This window comes from Rhinolophus sinicus, linkage group LG03 (assembly GCF_036562045.2).
Source record: "Rhinolophus sinicus isolate RSC01 linkage group LG03, ASM3656204v1, whole genome shotgun sequence".
Lineage (NCBI taxonomy): Eukaryota > Metazoa > Chordata > Mammalia > Chiroptera > Rhinolophidae > Rhinolophus > Rhinolophus sinicus.
The window spans coordinates 160,877,919-160,905,888 of NC_133753.1; the positions used below are offsets into that span (position 1 = coordinate 160,877,919).

The 27,970-nt window shown below is 41.4% G+C and overlaps 1 non-coding gene across 12 annotated transcripts in view; it reads right to left on the reverse strand.

The window, feature by feature from the left end:
* Positions 1–27,970, reverse strand: part of LOC109453655 (uncharacterized) — a 106,855-nt gene that overhangs the window by 40,877 nt on the left and 38,008 nt on the right. For all 12 annotated transcript variants that reach the window (XR_012495133.1, XR_012495131.1, XR_012495132.1 and 9 more), the window contains exons 3-4: positions 7,628–7,824; positions 7,423–7,487 (exon numbers count right to left, since the gene is read on the reverse strand). This is a non-coding gene — a transcript (uncharacterized LOC109453655). The remainder of the gene's footprint in view (positions 1–7,422; positions 7,488–7,627; positions 7,825–27,970) is intronic.

Here is a 27,970-nt window from a genome sequence, read left to right on the forward strand (position 1 = left end):
CTTTGAAAATTATAAAGTGATGCACATGAATGTAAACTATCAGTTATCACTTGCTACTCTCTTCTTTCTTATCTGACCACAGCCAGCGTTAAGAAGTAAAGGTCTCTGATTCTAGTTGCAGGTCACCAACCATCATATCACAAAGTCTAGTTGAATTTCCACAAGGCTGAATTATGGATTAGGGGCACTAAGAAAAGAAGGTACTATTGGTTCTATTTTTAAGGACCAGCTTATCCACGGCTCAGTGCTTACAGCTTGTGGATCCACTAAGCCACGCTATTCTATAGAAATAGTATTAGCTTTTACGTATGTAGCACTGGGATTTTTCAAAACCTTCCACATATATTATCTCATGGTGGTGTTTAGTGTCTATCTGTAGGTTTCTGTCTCTCCCAACTAAATCTTTCGGTATACCTGCTTTTCTCCTCACTGTTTTTCAGCACTTTGCCTCTGGAAAAGGCACAAACCCAGAGATTCAGGGAGCCAGGGCGTGACCCCAGCAGCCTTACTGGATGTGGGCCTGTGGCAGCAATGACTAAGGAAATGAAGACGGCTCTGAGCTGCCCAGCCAGTCTCATGGACCGGACACAGACAGCCCTGTTCATAGGAAGACAAGCGTCCCTCCACGACCCGCGGTCACCAAAGCCGTTTCAGGAAAGGCTCCCCTGTTCCCAGACCTCGGCTGCTGGTGACTGACAAACCAGCCCCTCAATAATCTTATTGTACGTTTTCAAAATAATTCTCTGTAATGCCCCAAGAATGTCTGAACTTCTGTGTGAACTCACTAGTTTGCATATTTTTCATCTTATTAGTGGGAACTGCGATAGACAAGGCCCATGACCTTGCCTTTCCATGGATGCAAGGAAGGGCAGTCTCTCCTGCTGGTGACCTCGCAGTGCCCTGCTGTCTCCTGATTCTCCCTTACACCCACTCCAGTCTCTTTCTTCCCTCTCCGTCTTCACAACCAATGTTAAGAAAGAAATAGCTTTGCTTCGAGGACAGGGTCCTCATTAGAGAATGCCACAAGTTTCTGGTTCTGAATTTTCGTGAAGCAAGATTCTGAAAGGAGAGAGCAGAGCTGGTGCTGCCTTGGAGTGCCTGTTTACTCTGACCCCGTGCCGCTGGGACCGCTGGGAAGGGCGCACTCAGCTTCTGATTTCAGGATGACTGCACACGACCCCAGTTCTAATATAGCTTGTCATTCATAAATCCCAAGACATCACAGGCCCAACCAGATGTAATGTGGCCTGGCCTAATCCTTCTACGGTGATGCAAAGGAGAATGGAAGTTAATCCTTAATTAAAAACGAGACCTGATATTGGAAAATTGAGGTTTTAAAAATGCTTGGAATGGGCCTATTTGAGAGTATAGTCGAGTGTATGGATACATCGATTTAGGAGATACTATCTTATTTTGCTAGATGCAGCTAATCATGCAGAATCATAAAGAAGATAAATACCACATTTCATGGCTATAAGACAAAGTGCTTCCCCAAACCTCCACCTAGGCTTCAGCTATACACAGCACAATATGCTTTGATCCACACATGAGATTCCTCTCCATGAATTTCTAGTTGGAAGTATCTGTCACAGAAGAAATAGCCTCAGAGTTAAGGGCCTACAACAAGGACAAGGGCTGCACTGGTAAATAACATTTAAAAGTAATTCCCAAGTATTTGCTTAAGTCATCCATTCACTTATGTATTTATTCAGTTTTTCACAAGAAACCTTTATTCGTAACTAAATTTGGGTACAATACCTTGTATGTATGCTACATGCAATGAGAAGATATAGTCATTCTGGCTATTAAACAACTAAAAATCATGGTCAAGCAGACAGAAATTTACCTCTCAAACTAAACACCACTGCAAGAAACGTCACTGCAACTGTGTTATTAATAACCAAGTGACGGCTATAGAACACGAGGCCTGGGATCTGAGAAAGACAGACGAGCCTAAGTCGCCAGGCAAAGATCAGTGCTGAGCGGGACCTTAAAGGACGGAGAGTGAAGAATTTCAGCCGTGTTTCCACCTTTCCCTCACAACAAAAGGCAGAAGGAACTGTGCTCTTTTTTCACTGCTCCTCCAGGCTGAGATTCAGAACGAGAAATAGCAGATTCGAGGATGCACAGATTCAGTATCCTCCTAACACCCCAAAAAGTTAGAATTGACTCTAGCTTGGAGGGATGAGCCCTTTAAACTAGTAGCATCTGCTTCAGAAGAGGCCTTCAGTCATTAGTTGAATGAATGAATGACCAAGATGATCCCCAGAAGAACTGCCCCACTCCCAACTTTCACTCGCTTCCCAGGTGCCCTTGCAGCCTCCTGAAGTGAAAAAGGCAGAACTTGTCCCCAGGCTCTGTAAATGACTAGATTCTCATTGACAGCCTCCTTCCTGCAGAATGAGGTTATGCAGCGATTTGCAAAGGAGTCTGTAATGTTAGGTTGTTTTCACTCCTTGTCCACATTTCCTTGGGCACGTGAATGAGAATGTTTCTTGGGTCAGCACCTGGATACCTCCTCAGCTTTTCTAGGTATTGGTAATTGCTTTCCAAAGCAGCTACATCAATTTACACCCCCACTGACAATGTACAATAGTTCCTGTTTGATTACATCCTTGCCAGAACTTGGTCACCAAGATGAGAAGCGTAAAGTGACATCTCATTGTTTCAGTTCGCATTTCCCTGGTTACTGTCAAAGTTGAGTCTTTTCTCTGAAACTCCTATTAGATCAGTGTGAGAGCTTATCTACTCTCTGAGTCTCTTGGCTTCCTTTTCATACTTGTCATCTCTTTGTCTCTTTGTTCTACTTTATGAATAATGTCTTCCAGTTCACTTGCTTATTTATATTTTTACTATGCCTAATCTTCTGTTTAACCAATCCATTGGATTTTTAATGTCAGTGATAACATATTTTTATTTTCAGGAATTCTGTTTGTATTGCAAATTTTCAAGATCATTACTTTTAGTCTCTTTTTTCCTTATATATTTTAATCCCCTTTATTATTACTTTTTGCCAATTAAACATCCATTCATTTTATGTGTGACTGATAATTATAATATCCAGTGTCATTCGGGGTCTGATTCTTTTGTGTGGTTTTTTTTTTTTTTTTAATATCCCCCATGGTGTCTTGATTGCTTGTGTGTTTTTTGAGTTTGGCCGGTCAGGCAAGATTCTCCGGTGTTTCATTGTGCAAATATTTGAAGGTGGGTGCCTGCAGAGAATATTGGTTTTATTTCTGCCATGTGCTTGGAAGTAACTAACACCTGAAACCACTTTAAAATAAATTTTTAGCTTAATGTTTTTAGGTTTTCACAGATAATGGGAATTTTGGACCACACACCCCTGTGTGAGTTTGCTTGTGCTCATGAATTTTCAGGGGAGATTTTCTCCCCCCACCACCCAGCATAATGGTCAAGATAAACAAATTTCCTTGTTATCCCCATCTGTTAGGTGGGTTTATTTCTAGTTCACCTGTATACAGAAGGTGTGGCCCACTAGAGTCCTAGCTTCATTTGAGGGTCTCTTATTAGAATTCACCTTGGTTGGGCCCTGGCCTTGATCTCCGCTTTATCTTATGCCACCATCAAGACCCAAAGTTAATGCCAGCAGGGCTCTAGTGATGCGCCATAGAGAAGGTGAAATTCAGAGCACACTTACCTTTCAGGACTCCTGCTTTCACTTCATTTACCTCTGACTATTTCTTACTTTCTTACTAGCTTTGTGATGCATCTACAAATAATTTTTAGTTTTGATAGTTTATGTAGCATTTCTAGTTGTTTTCAGTGAAGGGTTGTTCAGAGTATCTAATTTGCCATACTGAAGGAAACAGGAGTTCTATTAAATCATTTATTGCATTTTTCTGTATGTTTGTAGTATTTTGTATCTAAAAGAATAACAATTTTAAGAAAAACTCCTGGAAGGAAATAGGCAAAAAAGTGTTAAGTTAGGATGGTGAGATTATTGGTGAGTATTCCCTATCCTCATTTTACTGTACAATGTACATACAAAAAATTAAAGTTGGTAATCAAATGAAAGTCTTTAGGATCACATCTTAAATAATGGTTCAGTTCCATTAACTGAAATGCCAAGTAATTCTTAAATAATTTTAATCAAGTAAGTTTAAGGAGCAAGTATACCTTCCCTCTGAAAAAGAACGAAGAAGTAGGTAACACTGAGAATTACTAAATGCACGAGTATAAAACCACTACCCAACTTTAAAATACATAAAATGATCTTATCTAAAGCTTGTTCTGAAAGAGATGAATACATAGTTTCCCCTTAAAAAACAATGTGATGTTTCCAATAAAAATATCTTAGGAAAATTAAAATTTAACACTTGCTCATTAAATAGTATAATTCTTTAAAAATCTCTTTTTGAATTTCTTAAAAATGTAAAAATGGCTGCATAGTGTTTCTTAAGTAAATAATTCAAGTTCATGCCACATTAATTATAGTATCTCAGTCTTCTGAGTATTTGTGGACTAATGGTACCCAACTTTATGGTACCCAAACGTCTCGACACTACCATAGAAAATAGCCCTTCTGACCTCGTCATTCCCACATTCATCAACAGGAGGTTATCAGACTCTCAAATTGTTGCCTACATGGTAGGCGAAATGGTACCTCATTGTGGTCTTTCCCCTTTTTGACAGCAGCATAATATATCATTACATGAAAGTAAAGTAATCTGTTTTTATCTCAATAACTTCTCTATTGATGGTGTTTTAGGTTCTTTCCAATTTTTTGTTATAAACAATGCCACAAACAATTTTTTTGGTGCATACATCTTCACACAATTGTTTTCGCACATCCTTAGGATAAATTCAATATTTTGCTACATGTTGCCAGACTGCCATACTTTGGAGGAGGCTCGAGTTCTTACTTTAGATAAAAGTTCTACATAAAAATCTAAATTCCTAGATTAAATTTCTAGAACTAAAATTTTTTTCATTTACATTTAAAAATTTTACGTTTTATTACTTTAAAGTCTCACTGCCTCCCATTAGCTATCGATGTATCATACTTTCAGAAAAAAATATGTAAATACAATAGCCCAAATGTACAAAACAAATAAGTTAGGGAAGAACGATTTGCATTACAAAATTATTATTTGCTTTACAAAATGGCACCAATTTAAATTGAAAGCACTTTGAGAATATTTGAAATATGACCAAATTTGCAAAAATTCAATTTATACATAACTTTTCCAGAATATCTCATGCACACAAAGTGAAGTATATTTGTTGCAACAGGATTTTATGAATCTGTGTTTGATTGAATCTGCTGCTGCTTTTTTGAGAGGCAAATTGTATACAGTATAAGGAATCCATGAAGGATTAACAAAACTGCAATTATGTGATATTTTTTCTCTAAAGCTCATTTTTTTTAAAGCCTGTGCTTCAAAAGTAGAAAGAATATGCATTTCCCCTCCCCTGCCTTTCAGACTTCCAAATGCATGCCAGCCAACAGAGTGGCATATGGCACATAACAGGCATAGTCAACCTCCCACCAGCTTATTTGCAGAACCAACAGTACATATTGAACTAAACCACACCTCATGTCAAAGACTTTTAATCATGCTTTACCCTTTGGTGTAGGAGAATGGTGGTAGTCGGGGGGCGGGGGGGCGGGGGGGGGAGGAGTGAGACCTGGCTGTTGGCAAGATCACTGAAGGGAATAGAAATATATCATTACCGGGCAGGGTGGTGGCCTTCTTATTCATTGGCTCTAATTCCCTTGCCAGACAAATGAAATGACAATGCTGTAGGGCTTACAAAAACTGGGGCAACTCTGGGGCAGTGGGTGGCCAAAAATGTATTAATGACAGCCTGCCTGGGCCTTTGAGTGGCAGATAAAGCTCAGATACACACTCCCCACATTTAACCAGCGCCAGTACTGTCTAACAGTCACCCAGTCTTTTGTTTCAATCACTCATTTTTTTTTAGCCTGATTCAGAAATATGCAACATACCATTTAAAACACTTTCGTTTTTGTAAGAAAGGTCTAACATAGAAGCTTGAGAGGGGCATTTTTCCAGTCAATTTGGGAATCCCCGCCTGCACCCCGCCCATAATTAGCCTGTGGCCTTCAGAATAGCCCAGGAGGAGGAAGGTGGGCATCGGCCAGGTCCTTCAGCACTTCCCTTCTTCCCTTCCACACTCCTGTCCCTCAGCTCCCATCAGGCCACCAAGCTGTACGCAGCACTTTCCAGATGCCCACTGGTCACCTCTAGATGGCCAAATGAGGTGCTGTGTCCAGGGCATGTTTGGCACTTTCAGACTTTATGGACTCTGGACTAGAAAAAGAATTGACCCGTTTTATTTTTTGAGGTCAGTGGGAAATCAATTAGTGGGAAAAGGACTAGACTGGGTATCAGAGACTTGGGTTTACTCCCAGCTGGGCCACTACTTAGCCGTGTGACCTTGGGCAAGAAACTCAATCCCTCCAGACCCAAGTTTTTTTAGCTGGAAAATGAGGGTTGAACTAAGGGATCTAGGGAGCAAACCAGATCCAACTCACTTGATCGATTTTGTGTGTTTGTGGGTGCTGTGTCTGTGCAGCTGTGTATGTGTATATGTGTAGAGTATAAAAAGATAAACCCAAAGAAAAATGGATTAAAGCAACCACAGTGTAAACACTCAGAAGTGAAAGTAAGCAGCTGGAATGAGGAGGAGGTGTGTCCAAGGAGAGAGCATCCCATTGGCTTGTATAAAAAGTTACCCTGTAATTTAGTGGTGTAAACCAAACACCAATTTGTTAAAAAACAATTAAAACAATATTTTGTGGGGTATGACTTCAGAAAGAGCTTGGTTGCTTTGCTGTCACTTGGGGATTCTCATGAGGTTGCAGTCAGATATTGAAGGGGACTGCAGTCTCCTGAAGGCTCAACTGGGCAGCGTGGCCAAGATGGCCCATCTGTATGGCTTGTGGTAGATGCTGGAAGCTCAGCTGGGCTGTGACGAGAGCTCTTTCCAGCAGAACTTTCTTAGGGGAGGCAGACTCCTTATGTGGCGGCCACCATTGGCCAGAGTAAGCGTCCCAAGAGAAAAAAGCAGAAGTGTCATGGCCTTTACAGATCTAGCCAGAGAAGTCACACAGCGACATTTCTGCTGTACTTTATTGGTAAAGCAGTCACCAGCCTGTCTTGATTCAGGGGAGGGGACAGCATTCCTGCTTTTGATGGGAGGATGTTAACAAATGTTGGGGTCAACTTTTAAAAGTGCCACAGGCACCTGACAAGAATGCTCTGATATTTTGCAATTCTTTGAAATGTCTTGATAGTTTATATACTTTAATCAGCTTTCTGAGATAAGAGGCTTCCTGAATAATCTGGTTTGCTGAATGCTTCTGAAGTGAATGTACTTAAAGAATCACTGAGCTTTTCAAGTAAATTATATAGCTCCGAATCTGAGGTAACTCACCTCCGCAGCTGCTTCATGTGAATAGTTAGCTACATAACTCCTCAGTGCAGCGAATAGGCAGAGAGCTGTGAAAAAGCAAATAACCAGACTATTATTTCTAGACTAATTTGGATGCTTTTCCCTCTGCACCTGGGAATCTGACAGCTCACTGTGAACAATGGGACAATGACGCCACCCAACATGCGGGGAAAAGACACCAACTCACCAGGAGTGCCTTGGAGTGAGCTGTTACAGAAGAAAATTCTCCAGAATTCATCTCAGGTAAAACGTAGGCTACCTGGATCCGAGCTGTCCTGATGCCGGTGGATGAGAGAAGCACATTTCACATGCTGTTCCTCAGGTCTGATTTCAATGATTATTCCTTCCCATCTTGGGCAGCTGCCGTCCGACTGATTTTAGTTCCTGGGGATTAAACAGTTTCTGAAGGTTGTTATCACTCCCCTTTGGTGGAACATATCTTCAAACACCTTCCTGGATAATTACCATGGCCCAATGATTGGGCAATCACCACAGAGTGATTTTATACACACCAACCACACACACACACACACACACACACACACACACACCCACCCTTCTCCAGTGTGTTCCTTTGTGTATGTTTTGTTTTGTTTTGCATTTTCAAAGTCCAGTGGTTTGTGAGAGACAGTAGAAGGACAAAATAAGAAGACATATGGTAGCGCTTAAATTATTCCCCAAAAGGGAAAGTGTCCAATATGAAATTATTCAATTTTTCTACTATTCTGGGGTGGGGAAGGAGGAATTTCAACCAAGAAAATCATAGTATACCCACAATGCCCAGAGGAGAACTGAATTATATTATCAACTTCCAAATACATTCTGCAATATCTCACCAGAAAAGCTGCTTTGCAAAAATTAAACCTCTAATGTTTACACTGGGAAATACCTCCAGTCCTTCTCTGCCATCTCCCCCAACCCCCTGTACACATGAATACACACACATACACACACAATTTGTTTTTCTTCCCAAGATCCTCTTTGTTTTGTTCACCTCTGTTATCCGAATATGTTCACAGGTGATTCTGTAGCGAGGTGTCTAAAATTTCTCCAAAAGTACAAATTACATAAAGTAGCATTTTGTCTCTTATATTTCAAAATGTTCTAAGAACCTATAGACTCATCTGATATAAGCCACGGAAAATGTCAGCCAGAAGGAAATCAATGAGACGATTTCTTGAGACTCTTTTTTTCATCTGAATTGATAAGTGGGGGAGGGAGGTGGGGTTGGGTTTCAGCTTCCTGTTGTTTTTACTCAGTTTATGCAAGTCCAATCCAGTCAACTCAGGTGTAGGCATGTTATATAAAGCTTTTATGAAAAGATAAACTTTGAGAAATATTCTTTACTTTTAAATTTAAAATAGGTGCTGCATTCACATGGTCCAATATGAAAACAATATAAAAACGTGTATGTTGAGAGGTTTGTCCCCATCTAGTCCCCTCTCTCCCCCACATAGGTAAGCACATTTTGGTTTCTTATGTGTCTTCTCAGCGTTTATGCTCATACAAGCAAACACAAACATCCATAGTTTCCTCCCTCTCCCATTATTTTTGAGAAACCCTTTAAGAGAGAAGAAACTGGCTTTGTCTGTGCCAGTGGCAGGAAAATAGAGTAGGGAAACCATAATGGGATATCGGAAGCTTATAAGAATGAAAGTGATTTCTCAGTTATTTAGCTTCCCAGAATCATGTTCTTTGACATTGGTTCTTTGGTTATATCTATTCTTTGGGCCTCTTAATTCTCTAAACTTCCCAAATCCTCATTGCTTGCACAAGCAAAGTTTCAGATAATTCATATAAGTTCCTTTCTTTTACCTAACAACAAAAACATGTCTATGCCACATGCTTAAGAAAAGAACAAAAAGTATAAAAGCAAGTACAATGCGGGTCACCTTAAGAAGGGCTCCCCTCACCCAGGAGTCTGAACATGGACGTCCAGACTGAGGGAAGAACGTTTATTCTGCCTGGGAAGGTTTTCTTTATCTTATACGTACCTATGCATAAAGAGCCTTAGAAACACCTTACTCTTCTGATACTTGGGAATCTACACTAGAGTAGTTTTGTAGATTTTAGAAACAACCACAGGAATGTGTATGTAACCATATAATTGATGCTGGGCATTGTGTGGGACTCTGCCAGACCCCAAAAACAATTAAATAATTTTAAACTCATATTTTGGAAATGAATAGGGAACAATGACAACTGGTCTGTTAAACATGTTGAAATACAACAATGATGTACTTTGTTGTCATTTTTTTATGTGTAGTATTATACTATATACCAGATGAATAAAAGAGAAACTAAATTGTGAATGACATAGAATAGATTATTGCATAGGTGCATATTATAACAATTGCTTTACGTAGTCGACGTTTTCCGAAAGAGTTATATAACGTGATAGGTCAGTTTGTGAAAATCAAATAAACTTTGATTAAATATGTAAAGAAATCCTTAAGATGATAGTTATTTTGCTTTTTTATTTGTTCACTAACTTTTTATTGAAAACGAAATCCATGAACATTCTAAGATATTTTAACAGTACAAAGTGTATAACACAACTAATCTTCCTCCCATCCCATCCCAGTTTTGCCAGCCCTGTTCTTCAGACACAACCAATATACCACTTTCTTATGTTTCCTACACAAATATTCTGCACATTGTAATACGTAAATACCCTATTCTTAAAACACAACCAAGAGCACGGTGGAAACCTATTCTTTCCTTGGCCTTAGTCTGCATTACACAAGCATACCTCTGCTGCCGAATATCTCACTGGAAGGAAGGCTCTCAGGTTATTCAGACTCTTTTATGCAGTAAATGTAAGAATCATTTGTAGAGTAAAACAGAATCACCTTCTAATAATCTCTCTTTATAAACATATCTGTCATACCCACATATCTGTATTGTCTGGCTCTCCCCTTTTGGCATCTGGAAACTCAATGGCTCCCTTCTCAGTGATCACCATCCTATGCTGCCTGATGTCCATGGTCTGAAAACCATTCTTACACTTTGCCCAGATTTCCAGTTGTTTTAGGCACGAGGATAAAGCCAATCCCTGTTACTCCATCTTGGCAACAAGCAGAAGTGTCATATTTTTTAAACACCGAAGTATTTCCTAAACCTGGATTATACAATCATCTGAGCAATTCATTAAAATAAAGATTCCTGGGCTCCCACCCAGAAATTCTGATTCGGAGGGTGACCTAGGAATCTGTATTTTAACCAGCACCTGGAGCAATGTTGATGCAGACGTGCCATGGACCAGACCTGTTGTTTGGAGGCCACAGGCTTTAATGGTGGTATTTATTTGTTGGCTGTCCTAAAGTGATACCACCATACGGACACTTTGTTTTTCAGATGGACAAAATAAAAATAAATGGTGAGATCGATTTCTTGCCAGACTTTGAATTATTGAGTTTTGGAAAAACACAGCCACCTCTGAAGAGTGTCTAAAGAGGCCAGAGTTCTGTTCTAAAGGGACAGCTCAGCTCAGCATGTGACACAGCAGACCCAGTGAGCTTGAAGGCAGGCTGGGCATCGAGTTGGAAGGGGCACATATACTTGTCTGCACAGAGAGGGCACAAATCCCAGCAGCTTCAGCTGAGTTCAACTCATTTTGGAAAATATTTTTGGCTTGTGTGGTTTTATGCTTTTAGAGTTCCATTTTTAAGCCCGGGGCTTGTCCAAACCCACTGAAGTTGAGCTGAAGCATCCAAGGAAGATGCTGAGTTTCACACTGATCTCTGCTGAGTCTGTAAAAATTTCTCAGATTTGTCCAAACTGCTTTGTTGAGAAACCAAAACAAAAATCATTAATCCCCGTGGGGTTTGTAGGGTCCTGTGGTTTTCATCTGAAACTACGGCAAAAGCAGTGGTCGGTCATGTGACTTACAAGCCTAAAGGTTTCATTATGAAACCTGAAAAAAAAAAAAAAAAAAACCACAAGCTTCAGTCTTAAAATATACTCCCATGAGACAAACCAAAAAGAAAAAAGGAAAAAAAAGAAAAAAGAAAATCTTCTTAGTTTGGCCTGGAAGTATAGACTAAGGAAACATGTCCAAACCAAATGTTGTCAGGACCCACTACATTTTAAATCCAAAGATGAATTTTATTCCACTGGAGTGACATTGTTTATTAACACTGTCTGTGGCAACTGGATTGTCTAGAAAAGTTCAGGAGAGCTGGAGGCCCTCTCTTGTTTGTGCCAGAAACAGAACTGGCCTACTGTCCGAGAAACAAAATGAGTTCAGCAACATGAATGATGATATATTATTTTACCATATCTTCCTTCCCCTAGGATGGGCAGGCAAATTATGAAATGAATCTTTTCTGTTCTTTAATATAAAGTTGTACTCATTAAATGTCAGCTCTCTTTAGGAGGACTCAAATTCTAGGATACACAAGAGAAACCTGCAAAATTTGCTACATCTGCATACTTGTTGCCTATGACTATGTAAAAAACTACCCCCAAACTTGGAAGCTTAAAGCAAGAACCTTTAAATGATTTTGTGGGTCAGGAATGCTGGCAGGGCACAGCTGGGTGATTCATCTGCTCTATGTAACTGGGGCCACCCATTGGTTTTCAGCGGGTGGCTGGTCTCACCTGGGGGGTCCCAGACATGCCTAGAAAATTGGAAGGGCCTACTATCAAGCTGACTCTTTTTCCTCTCCACGTAGTTTTAGGGTCTCTCCTGGGTTCCCAGAGACCAAGGCCAGGCCTGGATCTGGCATAGTATCACTTCATTACCCACAGCAATGGGCCAATTTCAAGGGGAAAAGAAGCAGACCCATCCCTAGATGGGAGAAATGTCAAAGAATGTGTGGTCATCTTTCATCTGCTACAATGCAAGTGCCAGTCGTAAAAAATTCTGATTTAGTTGGTGTGTGGTAGGGTCCAAGAATATGCATTCTTAGTAGATTAGATACCCCATGAGACTCTAGTGCAAAGGATGGTACAGCATACTTTGAAAAACACCACTTTATAAGACATGATGGATCTGTCCATCAAGTAACAGATACTGACTTAATTGTGTGAGATGAGACCAGAATCGTGTTAGGTGCTGTGGAGAGTAGAAAAGGAGCATAAAGAAAGCATCCCAGTCTGGAAGGTGCTCACACTTCACTGGAGATAGAGGTTGGAGGGGATGGGGGGTGGAGCCTGAAGTCCAGGATCCCCCCATGGAGAGAGCCAGGTGGAGGGCAAGGTGGGCTTGAATAGCTGAAGTGACTGAGGAAAGCACCTGGAGTGGAGCTATAGGATTCTGATCAAAAGGTGTGTTGGAATGAGCAGGTAGCCAGAATGGATTGCGGTGGGAAGGGAGACGGACTCTGTCAAGTTCCCAGGCAGAAATGAGGCTGGGGCAGAGCAAGGAAGCAGGAGGCATCATAGCTCCCAAGTACATTTTTCAGTGTGATTTTTCCTCCCAGGCTTTTGACAGTATCATTTCCCCTCGTCTTTTATTCCTCCCCAAGCCTGGCTTTCTTTCTGGTGCTATTTGCTGTGTTGCTCCTGTCCCAGCAGGCCACGCAGCTCAGCTCCAGGATAGGACAGCCAGTATTTCCAGTAACAACGTGGCCTTTCAGTGCTGGCTTGTGATAGCCTGCATATGGCTTCAGCAACCAAATTGTGTCTGGGTCCCAACTCCAAAGCAGGCAGTGTGTGTGTGCGTGCCTGTGTGTGTGTGTGTGTGCGTGCCTGTGTGTGTGTGTGCGTGCCTGTGTGTGTGTGTGTGCGTGCCTGTATGTGCATGCGTGCCTGTGTGTGTGTACCTGTGCTGTGTGCGTGCCTGTGTGTGTGTGTGCCTGTGTGTGTGTGTGCCTGTGTGTGTGTGCTTGTGTGTGTGTGCGTGCCTGTGTGCGTGTGCCTGTGTGTGTGTGCCTGTGTGCGTGTGTGTACCTGTGCGTTTGTGCGTGCCTGTGTGTGTGTGCCTGTGTGTGTGTGGTGTAAGGGGGTGACTCCGGGGGAGATACAAGGTTAGGAGGATCTTGGGAGTTCGGTCCAACTCTGACGGACGTTATTGACAGTCTGAGCACATTGCTGAAAACAATGCCGAGAAAGAGCACCTGTAATCTAGAGACGCGCAGATGAGATGACGGTGGTGTCATCTCTGTGAACGGGACCAGAAGGACAGAGTGGGAGGGGTGCTGGAACAAAAGGGTCCCAGAGGCCATCTGTAAAGAGAGGCATGTGTAGGATGCCCAGTGGTGCTGCTCGAAGATGTTTTATTGGGCTGGACTGAAACACTCCACCCCATGGAAAACAACCCCCTCTTGTCCTGATCAGAGGCTGTTGTCAGTGCTAAGCCCTTAAGTTTTTAAGCCCAGGGTCAGAATGGAAAGCCAGGGCCAGCAGCATCCAGGGATGGCGTCAGCAACCAGGCAGGAGTCTGGGCACAAATGGAAGTTCAGGGCTAAGCTGTGAGCCAGGAATCAACCAGGCGAGGAGCCAGAGGGCGGGCAGAGTAAGCTGGGCAGCTCTGGAGCCCACGGTGCAGGGCGCTCCAGGGGCTGGAGGATGCTCTGCAGACAGGCAGAGAACAGGGAGATACGGATCTCATGGGGGCAGGCGGGGAGATAGGCCAAGCTCACGCTCTTCCCCACATGGCTTATTCCCAGCAAGAGCTGGGGCAGGAAGCAGTCGCAAATCAGCCCAGGGCTTCTGGGTCAGTCCTCGTGACAGGATGGGACGGGAATACCAGGCCTCTGTGCCAATTAGATGAAGATGCCCCTCAGGCAAGCAGTTGATGCCTATGTGAGAAAGACGGGCACCCTCCTCCAGGCAGACGCAGGAGTCAACCCCCACCCCAGGTTTAGTGGGCAGAGTGCAGTCTGCATTCTGCCCTGGGCCCTCAGCAGAGCCTTTGTGCAAAGCACAAAGTATATAACCACATGAGGTGACTGGTGTGGAGGCAGGAATGAGGGCCGATTTTTGTCCTGAATGTTTGAATACACTGCCCAGATCTTGACATGTTTGACCGTAAGTCAGGAAAATTCTGGGTTTCTCTGTACCTCCTCAGACACAGGGGTGGTTAGATTAGTCATCACCAGAGGGGTAGGAAACATTAACACTGGAAGAATTAGGAAAACGGGGCAAGTGAGCGGGTCCAGGGCGCCTGGTGCCTAAGCATTGTGGTGCCAGCCTGGCCTGTCCAGTAAGTGGCTGGCTTGTGCAGGGGACAAGCTGAGAAAAGCTACTGAAAGGCACTGCTGCCAAAAATATTGTTCCAGTTGAATGGTAAGCCATGTTCCACGCCCTGGCAACTGGAGGACAAAAGCTTTTGCTGTGCTCCTTTTAAGATCAGGAAAACACCATCTCACTGTGGAGTTACTGCTGAAGGTTTCGGGACACGTGCATCAAAAAGCAACTGTGTTCTGCACACTTCGCTGTCCCAGGGGAGGCCAGTGCCCCTGACCAGTAAGCTTTTGTTTTTCTAGTCAAAGAAAGCCCTTAAAATACCTCTACTTCCTAATTTCTCACCCACCCATTTCCTTATCTGTAGATGCCAGCTTTTCCAGTGAGTGTGTTGGTTCTGGCAAGAGGTTCTTGACCTGATTTTTCTTTCAGTAGGTCTGACCAGTTAGGACTTACTTAAGCTAATCTGTTGTTCAATACTTTTCGAATGCTTGAGATGTCCTCAGGGAATGCAGAGATGATTATGACATGGTCCCTACCCTCAAAGAGTTTGCAACATGTATTGCAAACATGTATGGCCAGCGGCTGCCTACGCAGCACCCATCCTCTCTTTCCTCTTCTTCGCTGAATCCTAACATTGCTCTGACAGTGTTGTGAGTCCTCCCTTCACCCCACCCCCGTCCTCTACCTTCCCCATACTGCCGTGGGGGGAGGGTGCAGGGAGCATAAAGCCAGGAGCAGAATGAATGAGAAGCCAAGTTTAAGGGGAAAGGAGAAGGGCCTGCACTTCCAGTCTGCGCTGGTCCTGGGAGGACTGGCTGTCCCATCCTGCAGCAGAGCGGCACGGCCTGTTGGGATAGGAGCAACTCAGGCCAGCAAGACTGGAAAGAAAGCCAGTGTGTAGTTGTGCTGGCTATTTTCACGGTTCTAAAATATTACATTGTATGGATATACTACCATTTATTTATGCATACAGTCAATGGACATCAGATGGTTTCTAGCCTTGTAAAATTTTGTTTCTTTGAGGGGAGTTATTTGACTTTTGCTATTATAAATAACGCTGTTATAAACATTCCTAAACAGGTCCCCTGGCATGTAGGCAAATGTTCACATTTAGAGGATAGTACTAAACTGTTTTCCCCATTATGGCACCAACTGACATTTTCACCAGCAGTGTGTAAGTGTTCCACAGCCACACACTCACTTCGTTTTATAACATTTTTTAATTTAAAAAAAAGGCTAGTGATTTCCAATGCAAGTTTGATTTTGAATTTTTCTGATTACTGAAGAGATAAAGCATATTATCATGTATATTGGTCATTTGTTTCTGCTTCTGTGAAAGCTTGTTCAAGCCTCTTGCCCATTTTCATTTTGAGATAATTGATTTTAGGAGAGTCATTTATATTTTCTGAATGATAATCATCTGTCAGTTATGTTTGTTCCAAATACCTTCTTACATTTTGTAATGCATATTTTCACAATTTTTATAGTATCTCTTAATGAATAAATGTTCCTCACTTTTATGTATGCAGATTTATTAATATTTTCTTGATGGTTAGTACTTTTCGGGTCTTTTTTAGTTAAGTCTTTCTCTGCTCCAAAGTCATAGAGAGAATCTTTTATTTTCTGCTAAGAATGTTAAAGTTTTGCCATACACACTTAAGTTTAGTTCACCTGAGATTAATTATGTGTATGGTATGAGTTAGGGATCCAGTTTCACTTTTTTTCCATATGGATAACGAACTATCCCAGGACAATTTATTGAATTATCCTTCCTTCCTCCAATAACTGCAATGCTATCTCTGTCATATATTACATCTCCTTATGCACAGTTCTGCTGCTGGGTTTTCTATTTTGTTCTATTGCCAATTTATTTCATCCTGAGCCAATACCACCTTGTATTACTTACAATAACTTTATGAAAAAGTGTTGATATCTGGAAAGGCAAATTCTCCCACCTAATTCCTTTTTAAGAGCACTTAGCTATTCTTAGGCTGTGCTCATCAATATACATTTAGAATCGATTTGTCAAGTTCTTTGAAAACCTCTGTTGGGATTTTCATTGGAATTACACTGAGTTTATAGATCAATTTGAAGAGAATTGATATCTTTATAACATTGAGTTTTTCTATCCAGTGTAGCTCCATTTACTTAGGTCTTTTTTTCAGTGGTTTTATTCACTCAAAATTCAACTGGTCTGTGCCAGACACTACTCCAAGGGGCAAAAACCCTTGCCCTCACAGAACATACATTCTGGCAGGAAGAAGACAATAAACAAAACAAGTAAGTAAAATAATAACTAAAACAAGTAAGTAAAAAAATAACAAGTGAAAGGTCAGAAGGAAGTGAGGAAAGCAGCCACGTGCCTATTTGAAGGCAGAGGGACAGCCAGTTCAGGCATTTTCACAGGAGGAGTCTGGGATGGCTGAGTAGACACAACAGAGACAGGTGTTGTAGGAGATGAAGTCAGAAAGGAGACCGAGGCCCATTCACGTGGGTCAGAGAGAGGCTGGGTTGATGGGACTTGATCCGACTGTGCAATAGGGCAGCCCTGGCTGCTGCATTGAGAACCAGTGATATTGGAAGGAAGGAAGCAGGGAGGCCATAAATGAGGCTCCTACAATAATCGAGATGAGATGTGATGGTGGCTTGGACCAGACTGATGGCAGTAGGTGGTGAGAATGACCAGTGAGAAGTAGTGCCACGAGGATTTGTTGATGGACCAGTGTGAGGTGAGAGAAGATCCAAGGACTGATTCGTCCAAAGATATGCCTGAGCAACAGGACAGACTCCGTGGCCACGCACTGAGTGGGGAAGAACAGGTTGGAGGCGGAATGTCAGGACCTCAATACTGGACATGATAAGCTTGAGATTTCTAGGCGATAGCTCAGAGGCGTGCTCTCTGACCTGCTAGATACAGAAAACTGGAATTCAGAAGAGTGACCCCAAATAAAGTTATACATTTAGAAGTCATCTGCACTATATCAGTGAGGATCCCAACAGAAAATAATGGCAAACTCAAGTTAGGAGTATTTAAGGAGGGTTTATTTATTACAAAGGGACTATTTTGAGAGGTGGGAGTGTAGGGAAACCCAAGAAATAGTGGGACATCTCGGGTGTCCCAAATACTAACAGAAGAATGGAGACAGTAGTTATAGGAACTGGGAAACAGAGAGTTGGCTGGAAAAATGCAGTCTCAAGAGGAGTCATCTTTGGTTAAGAGTCCTCACACAGAAGGACACGAGGGCATCAATACCCCAATGTCACTCTTCTCTCTCCCCTAATATCCTGCCACCATTCACCACTGTTCACAACCAATTAGAAGCCAGAAGGCACAGAGGGCTGCTGATAAAATCCATACAAGCCAACCTCCTGAGGCAGAGACCAGGATGGAGGAAGATGGGAACAGATCTGGAGGGAAAGAGAAGAACCTGGAGCAAGCAGATGAGATGGTGTTTAAAGCCATGAGACTGGTTGAGATGACTAGAGAACGCCTGTAGACAGAAAAGAGGTCCTAGGGCTGAGCTCGGGAACATTCCAGTTCTTAGAAGCTGGATAGATAAGGAGGACTCAGCAAAGGAGACTGAGAAGGAGGGACCAGAAAGGAAGTCCAGGAAAGCATGCGGTCTTAGGAGTCAAGTGGAAAAACCGTTTCAAGGAGAGAGTGTCACATGCTGCCTACAGGTCCAGTAAGATGAAGCCTGAGAGCTGACCACTGGACAAAGCAAAGCAGAGGCCACTGGGGCCTTGACAAGAGCAACAGCAGCGGGAGGGGGACCCCACTGAAGTGGGTTGCAGAAAAAAATCAAAGAATTGAGAATAGATAACACTTTCAAGGAATTTTGCTATCAATTATGAAATTATACATAAAGGGGTTGAGGGAAATGGGCGATTGTTGGAAGGCAAAGACAGGTTTTTGTTTTCATTTTTAAGATGAGAGGAAATAATAGCATATCTGTATACCGTGTTTCCCCGAAAATAAGACCTAGCTGGAAAATCAGCTCTAATGCGTCTTGTGAAGCAAAAACTAATATAAGACCCGGTCTGATTTTACTATAAGGCCGGGTATAATAAAATATAATGTAATATAATACTATATAATATAATAATATAATACTGGGTCTTATATAAGACCGGGTCTTATATTAATTTTTGCTCCAAAAGATGCATTAGAGATGATCCAGCTAGGTCTTATTTTTTGGGAAACATGGTAGTAAGAGGAATGAGTGGAAGAGAGAGGGGAGTTGCTAGGGCAATGACTGCCCGGGAACACAAAAAGGGACAGGGCCTGGTGCACAGAGAGAGGGCTGGGGTTTAGTTAAAAGCTTGAGGAGTTCCTCGATAGGAGCAGGAGGGATGGTACAGCACGTGCCTAGCAGTACACAGACGTGGTGGGAAGTTTGTGGAAGTTCACTTTGGATTGCTTTAATCGTCTCAGTGAAGTAGAAAGCAGGGTCATCAGCTGACGGAATCGGGGAGAAACTGGCATTTTGCAAAGACAGGAAAAAAATATCAAGTAGTCAACTAAGCAATCATCAAATTTTTTTTTGCTTCCATACCTCCTAAAATAATTTTGAAAATGATATCTCTTCATACATTTTAAGGTGATAGCTAAAATTTTTCAGTATAAATTTAAATCATTGCAAAGGATATGAATTCACTTATATAATTGGTTGGGAAGAGGAGTTTTGTTAAAGCAAAGTTGTAGAATTTTTGAAACTTCTAAGTTATTTATCAAAATCTTACAGATTATAATCAAAACTTATTTTTATAAATATTTTATATCTATTATCAGCTGACAACTCAATCAGTCTTTGTTAAGTTTAGCTAAAAGCAAAGAATTGGAAAATAACTGAACTGCAGTAACAACTATTACCCAACAATAAGTCATTCATTTCCTCACCATATACAATAATATTTCAAGTGCTTTCTTTATCTGCTTTCTTTACCCACTGGGGCCATCCACCACAGTAAGACTTTTAATAATAGATGAGATGCATGATTTAAAAAAAATTTTTTCCATAGAGAAGGGCAAGTGTGAAAGCGGACCCCTGAATCCCAGACATTCTCAGGCAAATTAGTTTGGGGAAAGACTATATCTGCAAAGTGATTCCCTTGCCCACATGTTTCTTAGGAAGTATTCATGTGTCATTTTAAAAAAACTGTGGTAAAATATACATAATCCATTTTAACCACTTTAAGTGTATAATCAGTGGCATTAAACACGTTTAAATTGTTGCCCATCAGTCTCTGCTTTTAATTCTTTTGAGTATATACCCAGAAGTCGAATTGCTAGATTACATATTAATTGTATGTTCATGTATGCATTTTGAACACACTGGTCTAAGAGAATGGAAGCAAGAATGGAACAAGAAATAGCATAATTTCAGGGCAGTCGTAGGGCCCAGTTGAGATTAGCAATCCTGAATTTAAAGTGAAACCAGCCAGCATGTTTGTGTTATTTATTCTAGCTACATCCAATTGCACAGGTGCAGGTATACGGTAGATGGAGTGTTGGCTATAACCATGATGTTGGTTAGGCAGGCCAGCGTGTGAAAGCAATGAACAAATGCAGTGGGGTTGAGGATATACATATAACCTTTAGTGATTATAGTTATTGGTTATGGAATATAATCTAGGTAAGGTCTTCAAACAAATTTTGTAGTTTTTTCCATACTGCCCTGGAAGTCCTTTGTTAGGTTCAGTTCTAGGTTTTATTTTAAAATATGTTTTCCAACTGTTTGTTGCTAAAGTAAACAAATAAAATTAGTTTTAATATATTGATCATATTATCAAACCAGCTGGAAAAACCCTCTTATTAACCCTAATACTTTGTATATAGGTTGCTTTGGGTTCTCTTGCAGGTGGTCAAATCCTCCATAAGTATTATCAGTCATGTTTCCTGCTTTTTAATCCTTATACTTTTCTTTCTTTTTCATGTCTTGCTGTGTTGGCTAGTAACTCCAGTACAATGCTGAATACAGACGTGGTGATAATGACTACTATTTAAATGGAATGCTTCTAACACCTCAAAATTAATAAAGATGTTTACTCTAGGTTTTTGGTAGGTACTCCTTATCAAGTAAAGGAAATTTCTAAGAGTTGGCTAAGAGTTTTAATCACGATTAAATATTGAAATTTTTCAAATGCCTCTTCTGCATCTGCTGAGATGACAACATGGTTTTTCTTTAATAATTGGTTAATGGGTGGAATATATTTATGCATTTTTTATATTAAATGACTTGTCTATTCCTTGGGTAGTCCCAACTTGATCATGATATAAAATATTCTTTTGTGTGTGACTAGACTCTTTGAATATTCACGGGACATAGGATTTATTATACCTATTTTACAGATAAGAAACTGAGACTTAGAGAAAAACATGCACAAGATTTATACCTAGCAGGTGGCAGAACAGGGATTCAAACTCAGGTCTGTATGATTTTTAAGTTACGTGCTTTCCACCAGTTATTCTCCTTGAGGGCAGAAAACAAGTCTTTCTTCTATGTCTCAAATGCCCCCAGGGCAACGCTATGCTTGTAGTACCCCAAGAATCTAATCTGTGTTGAATAAATACTGAATGGCTGTTTCAGGACCCTATGGGTTCTTTAAAGGTTACTTAGCTGGATAAAAAACCAAAACACTTTTCCCATCAAATTCGTTTATGTTAGGTAATGGTCACAACATGATATTAAATGTAAACAGAAGAAAACATCTGTAAAAGTGAACCTAACAGATCATCCTAATAGTTCTTTATTATTGAAGTTCTACAAATTCTTTATCACATTGGAATGGATTTACAAAACTGAAGAGAAAGTCTCCTAAAAGGTACAGAGTCTCCCTTGGTCAGTGTTTCTACTCAGGGCCAAAGAGAAATCAAACCTATTGAAGCTCAAGTATTTGTGAGAGCACCTTCATCTCTTCAGTACAAACATGTGGTATTTCCTGGGCAGAAATGTTACAGAAAGATCGGGAATAAGCGTTTCCAATTAGAAAAAGAGAAAGATTGTGCAAAGGCATATCTGAGAACGGTGACAGGTAGAAAAACCAGGTCACAAAGGCTCTGGGAGGAAATCCCCCTCCATCCCACAAGACACTAGAATGGGCCTCAGGGGCACAAACAAGGGCAGGAGACTCTCTACTTAAAAGTTTTGCAAGACAGAATGAAGGAGTCAATCACTGTAGCCAAAACAACATTTTTATGCTTGTTGAAAAACAGGCAAGAGAAACTACACTGTCACCTCTTCTAGGAAAAACAAAAATAAACTTGTATTTCAACCTTAATTTTCCACCCTGTGGGCAAAAATAAAAGGAAAATTACTTCTGGGCAATACTGTACATATTACAGAACAACGCGCCATCTTAGGGAGTTGAGCAAGAAGCAGAGTAACCAACGTTCTTCTCCACAGAAAAGAATAATGCAGTAAGTTCCTTGACAGTAAACTTTACAAAGAAATACTATATTAAAAAGGAGATACAATGAGAGCCACCATCAAGGGTCATTCATAAGGGCCACACTTTCCTGTATTGAAGAGACAGTGTGACACTTGAGAATAAATGGGAAGTTTAGCATTTATTTGGGAGGCTGATCTGATTCACAAACGGCTCCACCACTGCCTCCTGGCCCTCTCTACTGGGAAGTCATTTTACATCAGTTTTCTTTGTTCTTTCTTCCCTTCCTCTCTTTCTTCCTTCCCTCCCTCTCTCCTTTTTATGTTTTAAATATTGATTCACTGAACAATCCAACAAGTTTTTCTGTGAAGCCAGGCATTATGATGACCCTAAACACTACCCGCTTTAGGACTGGTCTCTAACTGCACAGATGTCGCCTCTGTGTCTGTGTTGGCAGAATTCTAAGATGGCAAACACGATTCCTGCCCCTGGTGTCTAACTCTGTGTAATCGCCTCCCCGTGGTGTGAGAGGAACCTGTAAATGGGGTATCACTTCCATAATTATGTTATATGACAGACGGGTTTATAGATATAATTAATATCCTTAATTAGTAGATTTTGAGTTAATCAGAAGGGAGATGATCCTGGATGGGCCTGACTTAATCAGAAGAGCCTTTATAAGAGATCAGAGTGATTCGAAGTGAGAGAGATTTCTCCTGCGGGCCTTGAAGAAGAAAACCACCACATTGTAAACTGCTTTTAGAGGAGGCTGTGTGGCAACAGCCTGAGAGTGACCTCTAGGAACTGAGAATGTCTCTGACCAACAGCCATCAAGAAGCTGGGACCTCACTTCAACAAATGCAAGGAACTTAATTCTCCCGACAACCAGTGAGATTGGAAGAAGAACCCAAGCCTCAGATGGGATTGAGCCCTTGGTGACGCCTCGATTTCGGTCTGATGGAACCCTGAGCAGAACATCCAGTAACCCATACCCAGACTTCCAAACCATGGAAACTGTGAGATAATCAATACATTGTGCTTTAAGCCACTGAGTTTGCGTAGCAATAGAAACCTAATGACCCTATCCTTGAGCTGTAAAGTTTGATGACAGTATCCCTAATCCGAGGTTTTGAGGTGTGGTGAGGATTTATTGGGTAATGTGGGAGAAGACGCTAATGAGCTCCTTCATAAGCTGGGAAAAGGTGTCTCTATTGTTTTAGTTGAGGACATATGACAGTCATTTCTGCTGTTCACTAAGTGTTTCCATCTCTCCCTCACTCCAGACCTGCGACAGCCCTGCACTGTCTACCCCCCGAGAGCAATCCTTGTTGGGTGGACCATGTGCATCTTGTTGCTGATGTGTATCAATTCTGGGCCAGGGCAGTTGTGCTCAGTGCAAGAATCCCAGAGCCCTCTTTCCCTCTGCTGTAGGGCACAGCAATGCTTCTGGTAGCCTGGGTCCTAGAGGGGGGCAGAGACTATGCTGCTGACCCCTGATTTCACTGTAGAATGAAAAATAAACCTTGTTATTTGAAGACACTACAATTGTTACTGCAGCATAACTTGGTCCATGCCGACTTAAATAAGGAATTACTAAACTACACAGCCAAAGACAGCAGCCGGAGACACAGATATGAGAAGATAAGACAGGAGGACACACAACGTCTTACATGTTTTCATATGAGTAAATTATTTCCATTCCTCATTGTAAAAAAACACAAACAAACAAACAAACAAACCCGAATAAACAAAACAGTAAAAGCCTTAAGTAAGTACAAGAAGAGAAAAACCATGTGAACATCCACCATCCCTCATCTATGTCGAAAAGCATGAAGATCATAGGATCCACTAATATCTGAGAAGGGAGAACCAGTGAAGTGGCAGGCTCTCTACTCTCTGGGGGAATAAAGTGGGGACCGTCTTCTTGTTCAACTCTCCTTAGGACAAATGCCATCATCAGTCTTTGGGGCTTCCATGTTCCCTTCATTTTGAGAGCCTAGAAGTCAGTCCTCATATCCTGCTTAGCAAGATTGTCAAAGATAACTCAGAAGGATGGTATCTACCCAGCAGAAACAGCACAAACAAAAGGTCTAATTGAAAAAAAATAAAAAATTGGGGCCAGGGGTGGCCCGGTGGCTCAGGTGGTTGGAGCGCCGTGCTCCTAACGCTGAGATTACCGGTTCGTTCCCGGTTCGATTCCCACATGGGCCAGTGAGCTGTGCCCTCTACAGCTCAGATTGTAAATAACAGCTCTCCCTGGAGCAGGGCTGCCACGAGCAGCTGGAGGTTGGAGGTTGGAGGTTGGAGGTTGGAGGTTGGAGGTTGGAGGTTGGCGTGAGGCTGCTGTGAGCAGCTGACCGACTGCCTCAGCAGGGGCAAGACTCATAACACCAGCATGGGCCAGGGAGCTGTGTCCTATACAACTAGACTGAGAAACAACGGCTTGAACCGGAGTGGGGGGGGAGTGAAAGTGGGGGGAGGCGGAAGAAGAGGAAAAAAAAAGCACTATCATAGGAGAAAAAGGAGATGAACATTAAAATACTGCTTTTAAAAGGGAGAGAAACAGCATCAGGTTAATAGAAGATGTATGTTAACTAATTTGATCAGCTTTAAGGTCCTTTTGAAAACAGTTCAGATGGTTTCTGTGGCAAACATTAAACTTAGACCTTACAGGTAGAAGGTCTGGTAAAATGTTCTTTGGGAAATTAAGAGAAATTCCATTCTAGCAGATTTGGATTTTGAAGATAAAAATATCCCAGGCTCTGTGAATAGTGGCATACTAAAAGCAGACATGTATAAATTAAACTAACCCTATGTATATCTATTCAAAGTGTTCTTCTATTCAGACCACATCAATAATACATAGCCAAGGAAATGGACTGAGGAGGGAAAGAGATCTCCCAACGCCAGCAGCCAGTGCGTCTTGACCAGTTATTATAGACGTGACTAGATTATACTTCGCAGAGAGTTAAATTTGATAAAAAAAAAAAAGATGCATTACCAAGACGTTATTACTTGTAGAACATTTTTCAATTTGGATATATTAGCTGTGTCTATATAGTAAGAGGAAATGGAATACTGAGGCAATGAGTTGGTAATTTAGGCCATAAACTTCTATTTGCAATGAAAACATAAAGTAATTGTGACAAAAGAGGTTGTTAAATTGAATCACCTAAGTTGGTTGCTTCTATTCCCTCACCCCACCTTTTTTATAGGTATGTGGTCACAGCCTTTGGGGGAGATAAGGATACTGTGGGTGCTGAATGTTGGACTTATGTGCTAAGGGACACACTCCTAGTTAGAGACCAAAAGCTATTCTAGGTGCAAGATACTTGCCTGCTAGTCACATGCTCTTCTCACTCCAATGCTGGGTAATATTATTGGCATATGGCTTTCATAGGCAAGCTGGTTACTGTAGTTTTTAGGTTCTATCTATATCTGCCTGGACCTGTGCAATGAAGGCATCTGGATGATGGGAACAAAACACAGCATTCTTTAAAGGAATGTCATTCTGCTCTCACAACAGAGAGAGTAACAATTTAGGGTACATTTAAATATAAATGCATGCATTAGAATTAGCAAATGAATGCTCACTAAAGAGATACTGAAAGAGACAATCCATGATCTTTCATGCTCCACCTAAAATTATAAAAAGGTGGCACAAGAGGTAGTTTGGGTCTTTCGAAAGAATTGCTTCCTTTCTAAAACCAGTTATCCCCTCGGTTTCTCAGCTTTTCTTCTAAATAGCAATGCTGACGCTTTATTAGTTAATCAATAAGACATGATACAGAGTATGGTTATCATAAAATAATCATACCCTGGAGCATTCTGAGGCATGAGCCACTTGCCTCTAATCAGATTGAGTTGAGATTACCTTTGGATAACCACACTCTTGGGAACTGTCTCATTTCTATTATGAGTACATTTTATAATAGGGAAAAATGTACATTTCTGCAGGGGGAAAATGAAGTTGGCAGCTTATACCTAGCAATCATTTCAGTTGAGCCGAGAAACATTCCTCTTTTTGAACAAAGTCAAACTATGCTTCGTCTATTCAAGCAATGTCAGAGAAGAGACGCAGCTCACATGCGGTGTGGGTAATGCAATACAATGGAAACTGTATTTTACTTTGGCATTGCAAGCTTCAAATTATACGCAAACATTCAAAAAGGGCATTTGAAACTTGGCATGCGTGTTTATAAATGGCACATTCTGAATCTGGAGTGGGTTTAGGTGTCTAGGTTACAATAACAGATGATCTCCAATGTAAAAATGGAACAAAGCCCTTTTTTAACTTGCTACAGAGAAAGATGTTCATTTCTGCTTCAATTATAATCCCAGGCACACTGGAGATACCGTTAAGAGCAATTTCCCTGTATTTCTCCCTACCCTGACCAGCCAAATTTTTAATCAAATTACGTATATTGCAAAGTTAAGGACAGAAAAGCCCAGTGAGCCATGGAATCCACTTTACAACAGCGGGCAGAGCACTTACCCCATTGGTTTAGAAAGATGGAAAAATCTATTTAAAATGTTAGATGAACACACTGCGGGCTGCAGAGATGATTATAAACTCTTAGAGATCTACATTTTCATCCTATTTTCCTATGCATAGTATTTATAGCCAGGAATTTTTAACATGGGATAAGTGATAAGGAAAGAAAATGGATGGTGAAAATACGCAAATTGCTTTGTGATGGGAGTAAATATTTGTAACTGATAGTGAAAGGAAGATACAAGAAAGTTGAACAATACGAACAATATTCCTGCCATATGGATAGAATCAGATGATAGTTTTTGTGTTAGTCTTTGTTAGCTGTAGAGGTCTCATGATAAAACAATTATTTCAGGGTGATCTTTTGACTGAAAGGAGAGAAGGTGGGATGCAATCCTGGGACATCATAAAGAAAAATAGTCTCGCTTATGGATTGGTAACATTAGAATTAAATTTAACTTCTATATGGCAATCCTGCCCTTGATTAATGATACCCCCTTTCAATGCTGGTTATTTCAAGAGCCTCAGAATATCTGTCTTGGATCCAAAAATTGCTTAATCCTTCCTACTATTTCATTTCCTCAGAATTCTACTTGATTTCTGCAAAACAGCTAGGGCAGCTGGGCTCCTGGCTTGAAAGAAATGAGGCCTGGCCAAAAAGAAACCAAGCAAGGATTTTTACTCATCATTAAAAATTCAACTCACAGAACTAGATGGAGAGTCAAGTTTTAATCATTCAGAGAGCAGAAAGACTCCCTACCTCCGATTTACCCCAGTTGGTAGATTACTTGTATTTTCTGCTGAAAGTCTCATTTTGTCTTGTCCAGAAGAGGCCCAAACAGCCTAAATGCAAACTGTGGGGCTACCTCCTACATCCCAGAATGAAAGTTCATTGAGGGCTTTGTAAGCAGAGCTAGACTGGGAAAGCTCATTCTCTTCTAGACACAGTCTCTCAGGGCACAGCCCTGCCCGAGACTAACGTGGGAGTTCTCAGAGGCCGGGACTGAACATTCCTTTCCTACAACTTCAACATCCCCTGCCCCATTTTCCTGACAGCCTCTCGACTCCACCACAAGTTTTCTCCACTGTCACTGCATAGTCAAATAAATGGTGTTACCAACATTCTCCTTGAGGGTTTCCACATTCAATTCTATTAATCACCCAGCTCTTGAAATTCCGTCCTGCTTATGTGACAATTCATTATTAGTTCCTCTCCTGTATTCTGCTGCTCGTTCTCTACTTTGCTAGGTCCTTTTACTTCCCTAAATAGTAAACACCTTCCCCACACCAAGAGTGTCTCTGCTGCTTTGCTCTCCTCTCTCATAGCATCAACTATGTCAAACCCACAAGTCCAGCTTGGACTCTTCACCCACCATTAGCTTCTTGTCTCCCACGAACACACAAACCTGACACGGACAGACCTGACTTGTGTGGTCTGCAAATTCTAAGATGGCTCCCTGTGATTCCTGCCCCTGGTACGCACACGGTGCCATCCTCTTCCCTCCAGTGTGG